We start from the raw sequence: 14,570 nt of genomic DNA on the forward strand, positions 1-14,570 counted from the left end.
CTCCAACTCAGGTCCCCACTAACTTTTCTCTGCACCTGAAAAATATAAAACGTCCGGATAATATATGCAATACGAGGGCAATAACATGGCTAGCAATAAGAATATGCTCAATAAACGAGGATAACAAATCAAGTAGGATCATTCTGAACGCTTTTCATTTGTAGCCTCATACCCGGCTCATTTCGATAACATGCCAAGCACCACCTAGGTCAAAACTCTGTATTGGGCACATGGGCCCCATAAACATACTGGACTCCCCGTGGGGCAGTCCATCGTACATCTTTCATAACTCTATGACCCGGTGGGCTTAAACATGTATCAATTTGTTCCATGGCTTTTAGCCAAATATTTTCTGTGTCACAAAACAAGAAGTGACAATAACTGAATCAACAAGCTTAGACATCAAATGAGTACAAATATGAGAGAATCAAAGAATACTCTTTGCAAAGAGATTTAGCTAGAAATGTATTGCACACTACCCGGTACCTCAAATTATGCCTGAATATCACCTCGCCGTGGAATTTCTCACAAAAGCTACTATGAAGAACTTGCCATGCTACAAAACCTACTGCCCCTCACGTTTTCGAATTTCTCCAAAGCATGCATTATGGATTATTCATACAAATAACCCTATTTAAACCAAAGTCCAGTGAACTAGTCTTTTTAGACTACCATGTGTACAACCAAAGATGACTAGGTCCACATTTTGCTTATCAAACCCTTTCTAGCCTACACGTTGCAGCACACATGCACTACTAGTTTTCAATTTTAACTCTATTTTCTCACTTAAAATATCAATATAATTATCTCATTCCAATAAAAATAGTGTATTTTTTGAGTTGTTACACATTTATCCACGAAAAATTGGAGGGATTTTGATTTTTTGGATTAATTTTTTTAGAGAGAGAATTTGGTTTGGAGAAATATTTTGAGAGGAAATTGCAATTGTATTAAAAAATTTGGGTATAGTACTTATTTTTTGGTGAATTTCTTGGATGAAAATTTTGAGCGAGAATTTCATTTTTATTTTAAAATTTTGAGGTATTATATAGGGAAAAATTAAAATTTCAAAAAAAAAAATGGATGGAATTTAAAATTAAGATAATATGGCAAAATTTTTAAAAATTTAAAAAATAATGTGGCGGAAATTAAAAATAATTTTAGTTTAAATTTCAAAAAACACATTGGGCTAAGGTAACGATAATGTATGGTATTGTTATTGAATTTGTGCTTTTTTAGACATGTATTTTGCTTGGATATAATTATTATTGATTTGGGTACGACATATTTTGGTCTTATTACCGAATATTTTAATCGATTTTCTTTGGTATGACATGTCATGGTAAGAAAATGTCAATTTATGGTATTGTCATAATAATTGCGGTTTGTTATATAATTTGTTGTATTTACATATGTTTTCTTTTGATACAACACGTTGTGGTAAGAAAATGACAAGGTGTTGTTATAACAATTGTGGTTATTTTATAAAATTTGTGGTATTTTACAAATATTTTTGGCTTTGGTATAACAATTGTTGATTCTGGTACGACATATTTTGATTTTGTTACGGAATATCATACGAGTCAAAAGAATTTTTGATACGACTCATTGTGATAAGATAATGCCAATCTATGGTGTTGTTATAACATTTGTAGGTAGCATTATAAAATTTTTGATATTGTACGCATATATTTGGTTGGGGTACAAATATTATGAATTCTGGTAAAAATAATTATGGTTACATAATAATAATATATTTTAATTATGAAAAACCTGCGAATGACCTGTTTAACAGGTAAATTTTAAAGTACAAGCCGTAACTAGCATCATAAATATGCATTAGAAAACGAAAAATCGGCATAATGAAATAACAAATTGTCATAATTTAGACATACGATATACTCTGTGTACCATAGCTTTCTCCTTTAATATTTACCTTGCATTGTTGGGATGATTAAAAGATAACATGATTGCAAATATATAGAAAAATATTCGATTGTACTAATACATGTGGGATGGATGGATGATCCAAAAGAGCAATGTTATGGCTCATTCAAAAAAATGAGCAACATTATGATGCCATCTCAAGATTCTCAATAGCAACAGATACCACGGATAAAGTTATAGGCAATCGTTGTGTTCGGTTGCCATTTATCTTTAGTTTCAGTTTTGTTTTTTAATCATTACTCTATATCTTTCTCCAATCATTACCCTATATCTCTAATTATTAATTTCATTTATCTCTCTATCTCTCTCCAATCATTATTCCTCTCTCCAATCATTATCCTATTTCTCTCTTTACCTACTACCAAAACTAAACTAAACAACCAATCAAACTGATTTTCACACTCCCATTTTTACCAATGACACTTTCTTTTTATTTTTTAGCCCATTAATTTACTTAACTACCCCTTAATGAACTAACTTTTGACAAAATGCATGGACTATTTTGTCCATCCACACATGAAAAGACAAAATGTGGAGTGCTAGGGGTGAAAAATGGGGTGCGGGAATCATTTTTCTAAAAGTAATGTTGAAAGGAATAAACTGTTAATGAACATCACTTGGTGTGGTTGGTTATGAGTTTGAGTTCTCATAGAGAAAGGTGTTCGACTCCCGTCGTAACAACTAACCCCTAAAACATCCTATCGTTTGGGGAAAAAAAGAAATGAATAAACTATCTATTTCAATTGTTACCATTATCTCCTGGTATGTAATCGTATAATTTTTTTTATAAATAAAAGTACTTGAAAAAGTTAAATAAAAAGTGAAAATGTTGGGTGTAGACACCCAAATTTAAGCCTATTAAAAACCCTTGATTTGTGGCTATTTGGCCCCCCGATGATGAATTAGGATAAATACAAGCCTTGGTTACAATTGAATCTTGCTCCTTGGATTTTCAAAATCAATTTGTCAAAATCAGTCCTAAGCGCTCAGAACCATTTCAAAGCGCTCAGGACTTGCCTTCAAAAACTCCAGATCTTGGCTCATTTCTAAGCGCTCAGAAGCTTCACTCCCGAGCGCTCGGATCCACTCCTGAGCGCTCAGGTCAACAAACTTTCCATGGTACTTTGAATTTCTCAGCTTTTTCAGCCATCACATGGCTATGTTTTCCATCACGTTGGTCATTGCTACAGTAGTATTGACCTGAATTATTTAGAGAGATCAAATCATCTCCCTTTAAAATTATTTTTATATTATTTTATAATTAAATTTCAAATTTCAAATTTAATTTCTCTTGGTCTATAAATAGTGGCTCTCATGCTGCATTTGGGGGGGACCTGTGGTTACCACGAAATTTTGTGCTCTCATACTCATTCTCAAAGAAAAATTCACTTTGCAAAGAAAATCACCATCTCTAGTCTTGTCAAAAAAAATATCAAAATGGGTTCAATTGCTTCTAGGAAAATTCTGAAAGCCTGAGCATCACCTTCAATCTTGGCCTCTGGTGCTTTCTCATTTTTCTCCATCTTCAAAATCCAGTCAAGGAGCAAGTTCCCTTGAAAAGGTAGAAATCCCTTTCTCCTTCTAATCAAACAAGTTGTTATCCTTCTGAGGAGACTATTCAGCCTACTCTAGTTTTTTTTCATAAAGGATGTATGGCTGAATGACCTTAATATAGAGCAAAAGCCAAATGATCATGAGCAATATTTTTTTTAAAACACACTCCATAGTACTCCCGAGTGCTCAGGAGTGCTCCTGAGCGTTCCGGAATGATTTTGGTTATATTTTGCATTTTTCAGTTGAATGCTCAAGGGAAAATGGGAATTTCATAGATTTATGGTATTTTTTTCACATTTCTGAAAGTAATTTAGTTCTACGGTTATTTCCAGAAGCTCTTTCTTTTCCATTGAACAAAATGAAAGCAATGCATCTAGATCTGCATAGAAAACCATAGTTCCCTTGAAAATTCTACTCTTAATGCTCTTGTTAACTTCAAAAGTAGTCGAGAATATGCAAAGTTAATTTAGTTTTAATTTCAAGATGCAATGATGCGGAGTCTGGATGGCCAGGACCAGTTCTTGGCTGTTTGAACTCTTTGCTGGAAATTAGTTTGTATTTCATTAGTGCCATATATTGTTGTATTTTTTCCTAACAAAGATTTGCAAGATGTAACAGCAGTACTCCTAAGCGCTCAGGAGCGCATTCCCGAGCGACCTCAGGAGCCGAACCCCATTTCTCATGCATTATCTCATATTTTGCATCACTTCAATAATATACATTGTACACCAGCACATGTATACACTGTTTACTTTTCAGTATGTGCTAATTGCTCAATAAAAGATAGACACTACAACAAAAAGCGTTTTAAAAGTATTTTTCAAAAATCCCGCAAACGTTTAGTGGAGACCGATTTTAAATCGAGCGAGAGGGGTGTCGTAAAACCCTTCCTTTCTCGTAACATGGCTTCCGAACCCAAAACAATCTCTGGTTTTCAAATTCAAACAATCATTTTCAATTAAAACGGTTTCTCGGATGGCAAACCATAAATCCGGGTGGCGACTCTTCAATTTTTCAAATCAAAACTTTATTTTTCGGGCCGCCCCGATCCACCCAAGGCTGTGGTAGCCCACAGTGGCGACTCTGCTAGGGAGCAAAGTTTAACTAATACTTGAGAAAAGTTGGTGCGTTGGTAAAATGGTCATTCGAAAGTCTGTCAAAAAACGGCAACGCTCCGTGCTTGCCGAAGGAAGGAAATGGAAATTCTAACTGGATCTCTATCCGGCCATTCCAACTTGGGACTTCGTGACTACTTGTCCGCGTACTTACTCTCATTAAGTATTAATTAAACCAGTGAGCCAGGCTTGAAAAACGTTCACGGGATTTTCAAAAAAACATTTTGTTGCATTATCTATCTTTTTATGCATGTATATCCTGCTCAACCCCGTTGTTGCATTTTGGCAATCCTGCCCGGCTTGCCGGTGATAGGGAATCCCAGAACGCTCGGCAGCCCTCGACGATGATGAGTCATACTTGTCGTTTGTACCGTTATTAGGTGTACGCTCAATAGTCGGGAGACATACCTTGACTCTAGTCTGGGGAACCCTTAAGCCAAAACCTAGCCTTCTCCATGTTTAGCAAGCCGTAGAACCTTCCAAGCTAGGACAGGAACCTACAGGCTAGGGCTATGTGGTATATCTTGTCTAAATGCTGCAGTGCATCTTGCATTGCATCCATGTCTTATTAAGGTGTTCACTCGCGCGACCCGCTAAGGTTGCCAAGATCCAATGAAATATTAAATCCTTGGCTAAGGATTCAATTATTTTTCATCTCAACCTTTCAAATAAATCAATGCTCGGAGCAGATCTCATGATACCGACGCCATTTGGGTCATAGTGCCATGTCACTTACACCCTTCCAGTTAAAGGCATCATGTTACCCGCTCTGAAAGACTTTTATAAGTCGAGCCTTAAAGATCGTCGAATTTTCAAAGAAACATAGCAACCTTTGGCTTATCACAATTCAGAGTCCCAAGGTGTTAGCGATTATGATGATAAAGCATGTTTTCAATTTAATAAATGCATTTTAAAGCAGGAATCGTGTCTGAGCTCCGTCTTTACTTTGCTTGAAGGGCTAAAGCAATTGCGCCGAAGAAGAAGACCATACCCTCTTGGACAAGACCCCTCGGACAAAGGTTGATTCAGCTCGAATCTCAGCCCGACACTATCAACGTCTTTGATCTCTTGGTAGAAATGGAACAGCCGGAAGGAAATCCGAATCTGAATAATGGGAACTTGAATCCTGAGAACTTGAATGGAGTGGGAGGAGATAATCCGAATCTAGAAGAGTTGAACGATGGAGGATAGATCCGGGAAGCCATCCAAAGGTTAGGAGAACGCACCGACAACTAGATTGCCCAGCTCATGCTTATGATAACCGGAGTTGCACGACGACTCCCAAACCCTAACCCGAATCCCAATCCCCATCCAACTCCAAATCCAGAAAAGCTGTCACATGAAATTGAAAACCCTCAAAACCCAGAAATGGCAACCATCCTAGCCAAAATAGCCCACCTGGAACAATCTATTGCCAGAAGTGAGAAGATTGCCACCAGTGGCTTTGACATCAACAAGCTCTGCCTTTTCCCCAACGCTAAGCTCCCCGAGAAATTCAAGCCAATTGACTTTACCAAATTTGACCGAACAGGGGACCCAAAAGGCCCATTTGACAGGATACATAGGGGATGCAATGGCCCAGATATTCTCCTAAAAGCTGGTAGGTCATGCTCTTCACTGGTTTATGTCGTTGGATGAGAGGAAGAAACGATCTTGGGAAGATATCTGTGTAGCATTCATAGCACAGTATGATTATAACATCCAATTGGAGGTGACTACTCGTGAGCTAGAGTCTACTAAGATGGAGGCTAAGGAATCCTTCGCTGATTTTGTAAAGAGTTGGAGGTCAAAGGCAGCACAAATGAAGGATAGGCCATCAGACAAAGATTAGATTCGGATGATAGTGCGAAACCTTCAACCAACTCTTGTAAAACACATGGTTATGACTCCGGCATGCTTAGATTTCAAAACATTCTTCGACACAGGCTTAGCTGTCGAAGAAGCAATCCAACTCGGCATCCTCGACAAACTAGAACTAGCTCATGTCAAGCCCAAAAAGGTTTATTCTGGCAACAACAACATGCTATTTGGTAACTCCAACTTCACCAATCTTCCTAATACCTCCGCAAACGCCACCCAAATCGAACCTGTTAACCAAATCGTCACCCAAAATAACCAACCATGATCTTAACCCCACGTTTTCTCCCAGTTCTCCGCACCTCTCTCAGCGGTGCTAGAGAAATTGGTAGAAAGCGACATCCTTAAGCCTCTCAACCCAACTCCACTCCCTCAAAAACTTCTAGCCTCGCATAACCCTAATGCCTATTGTGTCTATCACCAAAATGTAGGCCATCCCACCAACAATTGCTTTCGACTCCGACATGCTATCCAAGACCTGATCGACAACAAAACCATCCCAATTCCACCACAAAAGCCCAACACTGTCTTAAACCCATTATCAAAGCACTCCAACCCCCAGACTAATAACATTGATCTCAAACCACCCTTTGACCCAAGCCAATACATCATACCTGAAGCCCAGCCAAAGCCCATTGTCGTGATACCAATAGGAGACACCGTTTGTGTAATTTAAACATTGGATTGGGAGTTTGAGCTGAGATGTCAATCCACAATTGATGTTTTCCAGACATTGAGACTCGAGCTTTAATTGACGGTGTGTGGCCAGCCCTGGAGCTTGAAGATGTCCAAGAATTAGAAAATGGGCATGGAGGGAGGAATGGGAAGAAAGACAGGCAGATCTGTTTGATGGATACTCGCTCTACGCCCTGTTCTCAGAATTGGAGTTAGCTAGTGATGAAGAAGATGACTGGGAATGGGAAGCTGAGCTTGTCATGTGGCATCGAATAGAAGAAGAAGACCCTCTTGATGTTATGACCTTACCTCTACTTTTCCATGGGGATGACAAGAATCCGTCCTGCTCAATCCGCGAATTCTTTTCATGCAGTTCTGTGATGAAACCCTTGACACTATGACGGAAGGTTTGGATGATTACTCTGAATACATGACTAGGTCGGTTGAACGGAATATTGATTATCCTCAGTACTACATGATTGATGAGACACTTCTGTAGCCTGTTGAGCAGATCCCAGATGATCTAGATGAACCTCATGTTGCTGTCCTTAATTCTGAAGACCTCTGGGGGAAGGCTGACTTAGTCACTGTCTGGGTTAATGGGGAAGAACTAACTGTCAATAAAGCTATGGTTGATGAGGGCTTAATTAAAAGTGATAATTTTTGGGATTCCCTAGAGGAAGAAAACTTGTGGAACACTCTTGAAATGGAACTACTCAATGAAACATTGGAGAAGATGAGGTAGGATAAAGGAAAGAGGAAAGCAATACTGATGTCTCAAACCTGTGGGATGATTTGCCAGATTTCTAGGCGGAACCATCTCCCAAGATCATCAGTAACCTCACCAAAAGCAACCGAATTTACCAACCTACCAACTTGCAAAAGGGGAGTTCATCTTGAGCACCTCCACCACCTCAGAATGATGCAGCCTAATCCTCCAACTCCACTATACCGCCCACTCTAAACCAATCCACTAACCCAAATAACCCTTTTACATCCATTCCCCAAAATAACCCCTCAAGCTCCACTAACCAGAATGCATCCGCCAATTCAAAAACTATCCAACACCAAAACCCAGTTCCTGATACCGACCCTATCATAAATAGCTTGACAGAACCCCAGCTCCCATGTCGATGTGGGGAGTATTGGCATCTCTCATGAACTCCATCGTCGGCTCATCAATACTCTTACCAAATTCAAGGTTACCCCTGACATAACCCCGAAGGCCATGGTCGTACTTATTACTCCTAATTTCACCAAGCATACTTTAGCCTTTACTGAGAAAGATCTCCCACCAGAGGGTGCAGATCACAATAAACCATTGCACATAACCATGAAGTGTCTTGGGAAATGGGTTCCAGGCATCCTAATTGACAATGGTTCTGCTATCAATGTATGTCCTCTCCGAATCGCTTACTGCTTAGGTCTGAAAAATAAGGACTTCACGCCATTGACTCTGGGTGTCCGTGCCTATGACAACACGCAACGTGACGTCATAGGAATAGTCAACCTAGAGTTGGTGAAGGGACAGTTCAAGATAGTTGTGGAATTCTGCGTCCTTGAGATCCCGGCTTCATTCAACCTCTTACTAGGAAGGCCATGGCTTCACCGCCCTGATGTCATGGGAGTGGCCTCCACCCTTCACTCGAAGCTTATACTAGGTCTGGACTAAGGGACACTTATCATTCATGGCGATTCTGGGATCCGCCCCCATTCTGAAGACAACTCACCACTATTAGAGATCATGCATGGGGAAGAGGATGTAGCTATGGGTGGCTTTACCGTGGTTACAAGAAGGGTTTGTACCATTCGGGCAGATGATGGTTTCCTTGTGAGCTCTGCAGCACTAGAAATGATGCAAAGGATGAACTACATGCCAGGCATGGGCCTGGGCCGTGACCAGCAGGGGATCTCCGAATTCCCTCATTTCCCTGGAAGCAATGAGCGATATGGCTTGGGATTCGTGCCAAAGAAGAATGATCCTATGAAAAGGTGGCATAGCCATGCTCGCGCCCGAGGTGCCAATGTAAAGTCGACGATCGATTTTGTTTCAGAAAAAGAGAAAGTTTCGTACCAAGGGCAGCCAGAGCCATACCTTGATGTGGAAACAAAGAAGGAGTACCCCGGATTCGAAATCTTCGCTGAGGATACTTAGGACAACGAAGATGAAGCTGAAAAAAGGGAGAAGCTTGTCAGGGCATTGCCTGCTGATTGGGACGAGGCTTTTGATTAGGGCAGTCTCCGATCAATGTTCGGGGACAATAATCCAGAGGGTATAGACAAGGACACAATGGTGATGATGCTTGGAGAAGAGGACGCTTGTGAAGACCCTTCCGCACTCATTGTGGATGCTACTGGCCGTTATGAAAATTGTGTCTTTATCCCTCTTGTAAAGCACGCTCACGCTGCTGGGTTTGAGTTTGAATCGGATACTGATCTTGCGTCTAGCTGTGAGTCCAAATTTTGTGCCTATCGGCCCTCCCCATCAGAGCTTTTATTTTGAATTCGAGTCAACTGCTGTATTCCCTCCTGTTGAGGAGCCCTTTGAGGAAATGAATGATGCTTTCGCTTACTTGCCGCATTTTAAAATAAACTGTGTAGAACTTGACGATGAAGGAATAGATTTCGACGGGGACATCCCTACAGAAATCCGTTCCCTCATCGAGCGGGAAAATGAAAGGCGTGCTCAGCCTCTAAAAGAAGAAACGATCTCAATAAATTTGGGTGATGAGAGGAATCCTCGGATGGTTCAAATCGGTTCTGGGCTAACACCAGATGAGCTTCAAGGGCTCTCAGATTTACTCAAAGAATTCAAAGATGTTTTAGCTTGGTCTCATGCGGACATGCCCGGAATCAATCCTGAAATCGTTGAGCACAGGATTCCTCTTTTCTCAGATGCAAAGCCTGTTAAGCAAAAATTGAGAAAGATGCGCCCCTATTGGGTTTTAAAAATAAAAGAGGAACTCACAAAACAAATTGACTCCGGTTTTCTAATGGTAACTGAATACCCGACATGGATCGCAAACATTGTGCCAGTTCCTAAGAAAGATGGAAGGATTAGAGTCTGTGTTGATTTTAGAGATCTAAACAAGGCGATTCCTAAAGATGATTTTTCATTGCCACACATAGACGTACTCGTCGATAATACTGCAGGACATGAGTTATTGTCTTTCTTGGACGGTTTCTCTGTATACAATCAGATTCTTCTAGCTTCGGAGGACAGGGAAAAGACCACTTTCATCACTGAATGGGGAACCTACTGTTACCGCGTCATGCCTTTTGGGTTGAAAAACGCAGGGCCAACATATCAGAGGGCCGCTATGACTCTGTTGCATGACATGATTCACAAGGAGGTCGAAGTGTACGTAGATGACATGATTGTTAAGGCAAAGAAGCGAGAAGATCATCTTTCTGTGTTGAGGAAGTTCTTTGAAAGGATACGGAAGTATAGGATGCGCCTGAATCCATTAAAGTGCACATTTGGTGTCACGGCAGGGAAGATGCTGGGGTTTATGATCACAGCCCGTGGAATTGAGGTAGACCCATCCAAGATCAAAGCTATTCTCGAAATGGAGCCGCCATGATCTGAAAAGGAGGTACGTGGTTTCTTGGGTAAGATCCAGTTTATCAGCTGGTTCATTGCTAAATTGACTTCAACCTGTGAACCAATATTCCGCTTACTCAAGAAAAATAGGCGGGCTGAAAGATTTTCGCCTCCTCACTCACCTGCAACTCAAAAACATGCATGCCCTAGCAAAAAGATGAACAAAATTAGTGCCGAAACACATGCAGAGATAAATGCCCCCACAAAGGCAACGATGCTACACTCGCTCACCGGAACATTCAAACATCCCATACAAAAAGTGCTTGGCGAACTACGTGGGACCGAAACAAAGGCCACCACACGCCAATCAAAGACAACGCTGACAAAGAATAAAAACACAATATATATACAGTCATGATTCCACAAAATGAGCAACATTAATATAAAACATGCATGAACGAGAGTTTAACAACGTGCACAAGATCCACTAAGGACTTAATTAGGCTTATAATGACCATGGTTCCAAATGAAAAGGAAACTGCAAAATTAGGCGGCGGCCTATAGTAGCACAAGGTCAACTACCCAGACTGGCCGCCGCCTTACCCTTAGCTACTGACATGCACTCATTTGTGCCAACCAAACTATATTCAAACGATAAAACAAAACAACATCCACCCTAGCCTCATGCATCATAGGAGTCCAAGCTCAATTCGAATCTCTCTTGGCAAAGTCGTCGCAGACCTCTAAGTCCGGGAACTAGGGCGCTGATACGGAGCCGAGGACTGCCCTATAACATGATCATACAATCACTTATTCTGATGTGCCAGAAGGTGTTGATTCCTCCCAACTTGCCTTAACTCCCTTCTATTATGTGTTTTCTGTTTTTTCTTTTCTTTTCTTTTTTCCTATTTTTTTTTTGACTTAGCTTTATGGCTTACAAGTTGGGTTTGATTCCAAAATATGACACCCATCAAGACTTCTTCTCTTTCACTTCCGACGACAATGATGCTCCAAATCCAATGCAACAAGACACCCATGATGCACAAAGCTAGACCCCCCAACTGCAATCCAACCCATATGCTGGTTTCCTAGGCTAGACTCAGGAACTGACTCGGATTGGTTTAATATTGGTCAATGGAACTCATATGTGGTCTAATCATGCAAAAATGCCTTGTCTCATTTCTTATGCACGTTACCAACTCTCACAAATGCATGAAAAACATCTCACTACTCACTTGTGAAACAAAAGCCTACTATTTTTCGCAAATGAGAGAAAAAGAAAACAAGGAATATGGGAATGTTTATCAGGATGCACTATTAACTATGTGGGGACACATACTCAACGTCATCTACGGCACAAACATGTTCACAAAGGGCGCCAAATATATGAGTGAATTTGAATTAAACAGGCATAATAATTCAGCCCAACTAACATGCTCGCCTAACAATACAATCAAGCATAACAAACGTATCCCTAAACAAATTAAAAATTACCGTAAACAAATTAAAATTTACCATAAAGTTACCCTAGCAACGCAACAAAAACATGAACAAGGTACACCCTCCCCCCAACTAAAAACATGCTATGTCCCCAAAGCATGGAGACATATTAAAAGAAAAATACCAGGGAAAAGAAATGGACCGACGGGTGGCAGTCAACCACCATGACCTCGGCCGATGTTCGAGGAATTTCCTGTCACCCGGCCTCTGGGCCAATCACCGTACCCTGCAAAAGACATTAGTACTACCCAGTTCGTGGTATCCGGGCTCCCAAAACAAAAAGAAAAAGAAAATACTCCACCAAATCGTCACGTGATCAACGTGTCATACTTTTCTCCCCATCCCTCGCCGGTGGGTAAGAAACTGGTGGCTATACAAGACCATGATGCGAATATTTTTCACTTTACAATTTCTAATTTTTTTCTTTTTTTCTTTTGAGAAAAGCAAGAACAACTAAATAGAAGACAAGAAATAAAAGACAAATATACATAGATTGTGCCAAAAGCAAAAGAACTTAATAAAATCCAATATCACCGACACAAAATTGCCTTTACTAACCGGAGCTGGGCACACGATCCTTATTTTAATAGCGGCGTGCAAAGCTACAAACCCAAGTCAATGATGGGTACCCCTATTGCTAGGGGCCAGGCCCACTTCTCAATGAAGAGAGTGGTACGCAAAAGCTACCTGTCAGAACGTAGCCCAAAGGCTAAACAACAGGGTCATCGGAATAAACAGGATCGACCAACACCTCAACCTATTCACCTACTTCATCCAGGATCGACCAACACCATCATCAAACTCCCTAATTCTGGAGAATCTAAGAATGATGCCTATTTGGCTATCTCCAGAAGATCCTTATACAAAATATTATCGACATGCTCCTGCACCAGCGTGTCGATCAAACTCACCTCATACAGTTCCGCATCAACCTTGACTCGACTATTCGCATTGAACACTTTCACCTCCATTTTCAAGTCCCCAAACGACAATTGGACTTGTCCAGTTTTGCAATTCATGACAGCACTGGAGGTGGCTAGAAATGGACGGCCAAGGATGATAGGAGTCTTTTCAAAGACCTCCGGTATCGGGCATGTATCCAAGACAATGAAGTCGACTGGAAAAAGGAACTCGCCCACCTGAATTAAAACATCTTCCACCACCCCCTTTGGAACTCTCACACTCCGGTCGACCAATTGTAGCATGACCGGTGTGGCTCTCAGATCGCCTAGGCCAAGCTTCAAGTATACCGAATAGGGGAGCAAGTTGACACTTGCTCCTAAATCCAACAAAGCCTTATCGAATTTTTGGCCCGCGATAGCTATAGGGATGGTGGGACAACCAGGGTCCTTACACTTGGTGGGAATCTCAGCCTGTAGAATGGAGCTCACTTGCTCCATCAGAAGCACTTTGTCCTGACTCTTAGTTCTTCGCTTTGACGTGCACAGATCCTTCAAGACCTTTGCAAACTGAGGAATTGCGTCAATGGCTTCCATCAAAGAGATAGGAAACTGAACTTTCTTGAACAATTCAAGCATTTGAAAGTTCACATTGACCTTAGGTTTCGCCACTAAGCGATTTGGATATGGAGCAACGGGTAGTGTTGGAGTCATGGGGGCCTCATGGGCAGGCACCACCACTTCAGGTGACTCCGCCTCTTTCTCTACCTCAGGGACACTTCCCAAGTCTGGAATGACTGCTGGTGCAACCACCGGCACCGGGGGTGGAACCGATTTTTGCTTTGGAGGTAAGTCCTTATCGATCACATTCCCACTTCTGAGAGTGGTGATCGCCTTAGCCTCTTCCAGACTGAGATTCGAATTGCTCGAGCCAGAAGAATCGCCCACATAATGAGTACCGGCGGCATTGACTTGAGGTTTAGAGGGAAACCTTCCCCTCTCCTGCTGGACTTGTCCAACTGCCGCCGTTAACTGGGTCAACTGGGTCCTAATGTCACTAATTGCCTATTTGGTTTGCTTAGTGAAGCTTATTTGAGATTGCATGAGAGCCTTCAACATTTCATCAGTCTATTTATCCCGCGAGGGATGGTTAATGCTTGGGGGTGGTCCAAAAGATAAAGGACCGAACCTTTGCTGATGCTGAGGTGGGTAGCAGAATTGAGTCATTTGGCCTTGAGGAGGCCGGAACTGCTGAACTGACTGCTGAGGTGGTGCCTGTGTATGCATTGGGGCTTTTTGATCCGTCCAACCCAGAAGTGGGTTTTGGGCCCACCCAGAATTGTAGGTATTTGAATACGGATCCCAACGCTGGTTAAGCACGTTCACCTCAGCCTGATTACTATGGTATGCGTCTTTAACAATGGGAAAAGCGGGGCAAGCGGTAACAAGATGCCCCGGACACTCACATAATGCGCACAC

Source organism: Rhododendron vialii, chromosome 11a (assembly GCF_030253575.1).
Source record: "Rhododendron vialii isolate Sample 1 chromosome 11a, ASM3025357v1".
Lineage (NCBI taxonomy): Eukaryota > Viridiplantae > Streptophyta > Magnoliopsida > Ericales > Ericaceae > Rhododendron > Rhododendron vialii.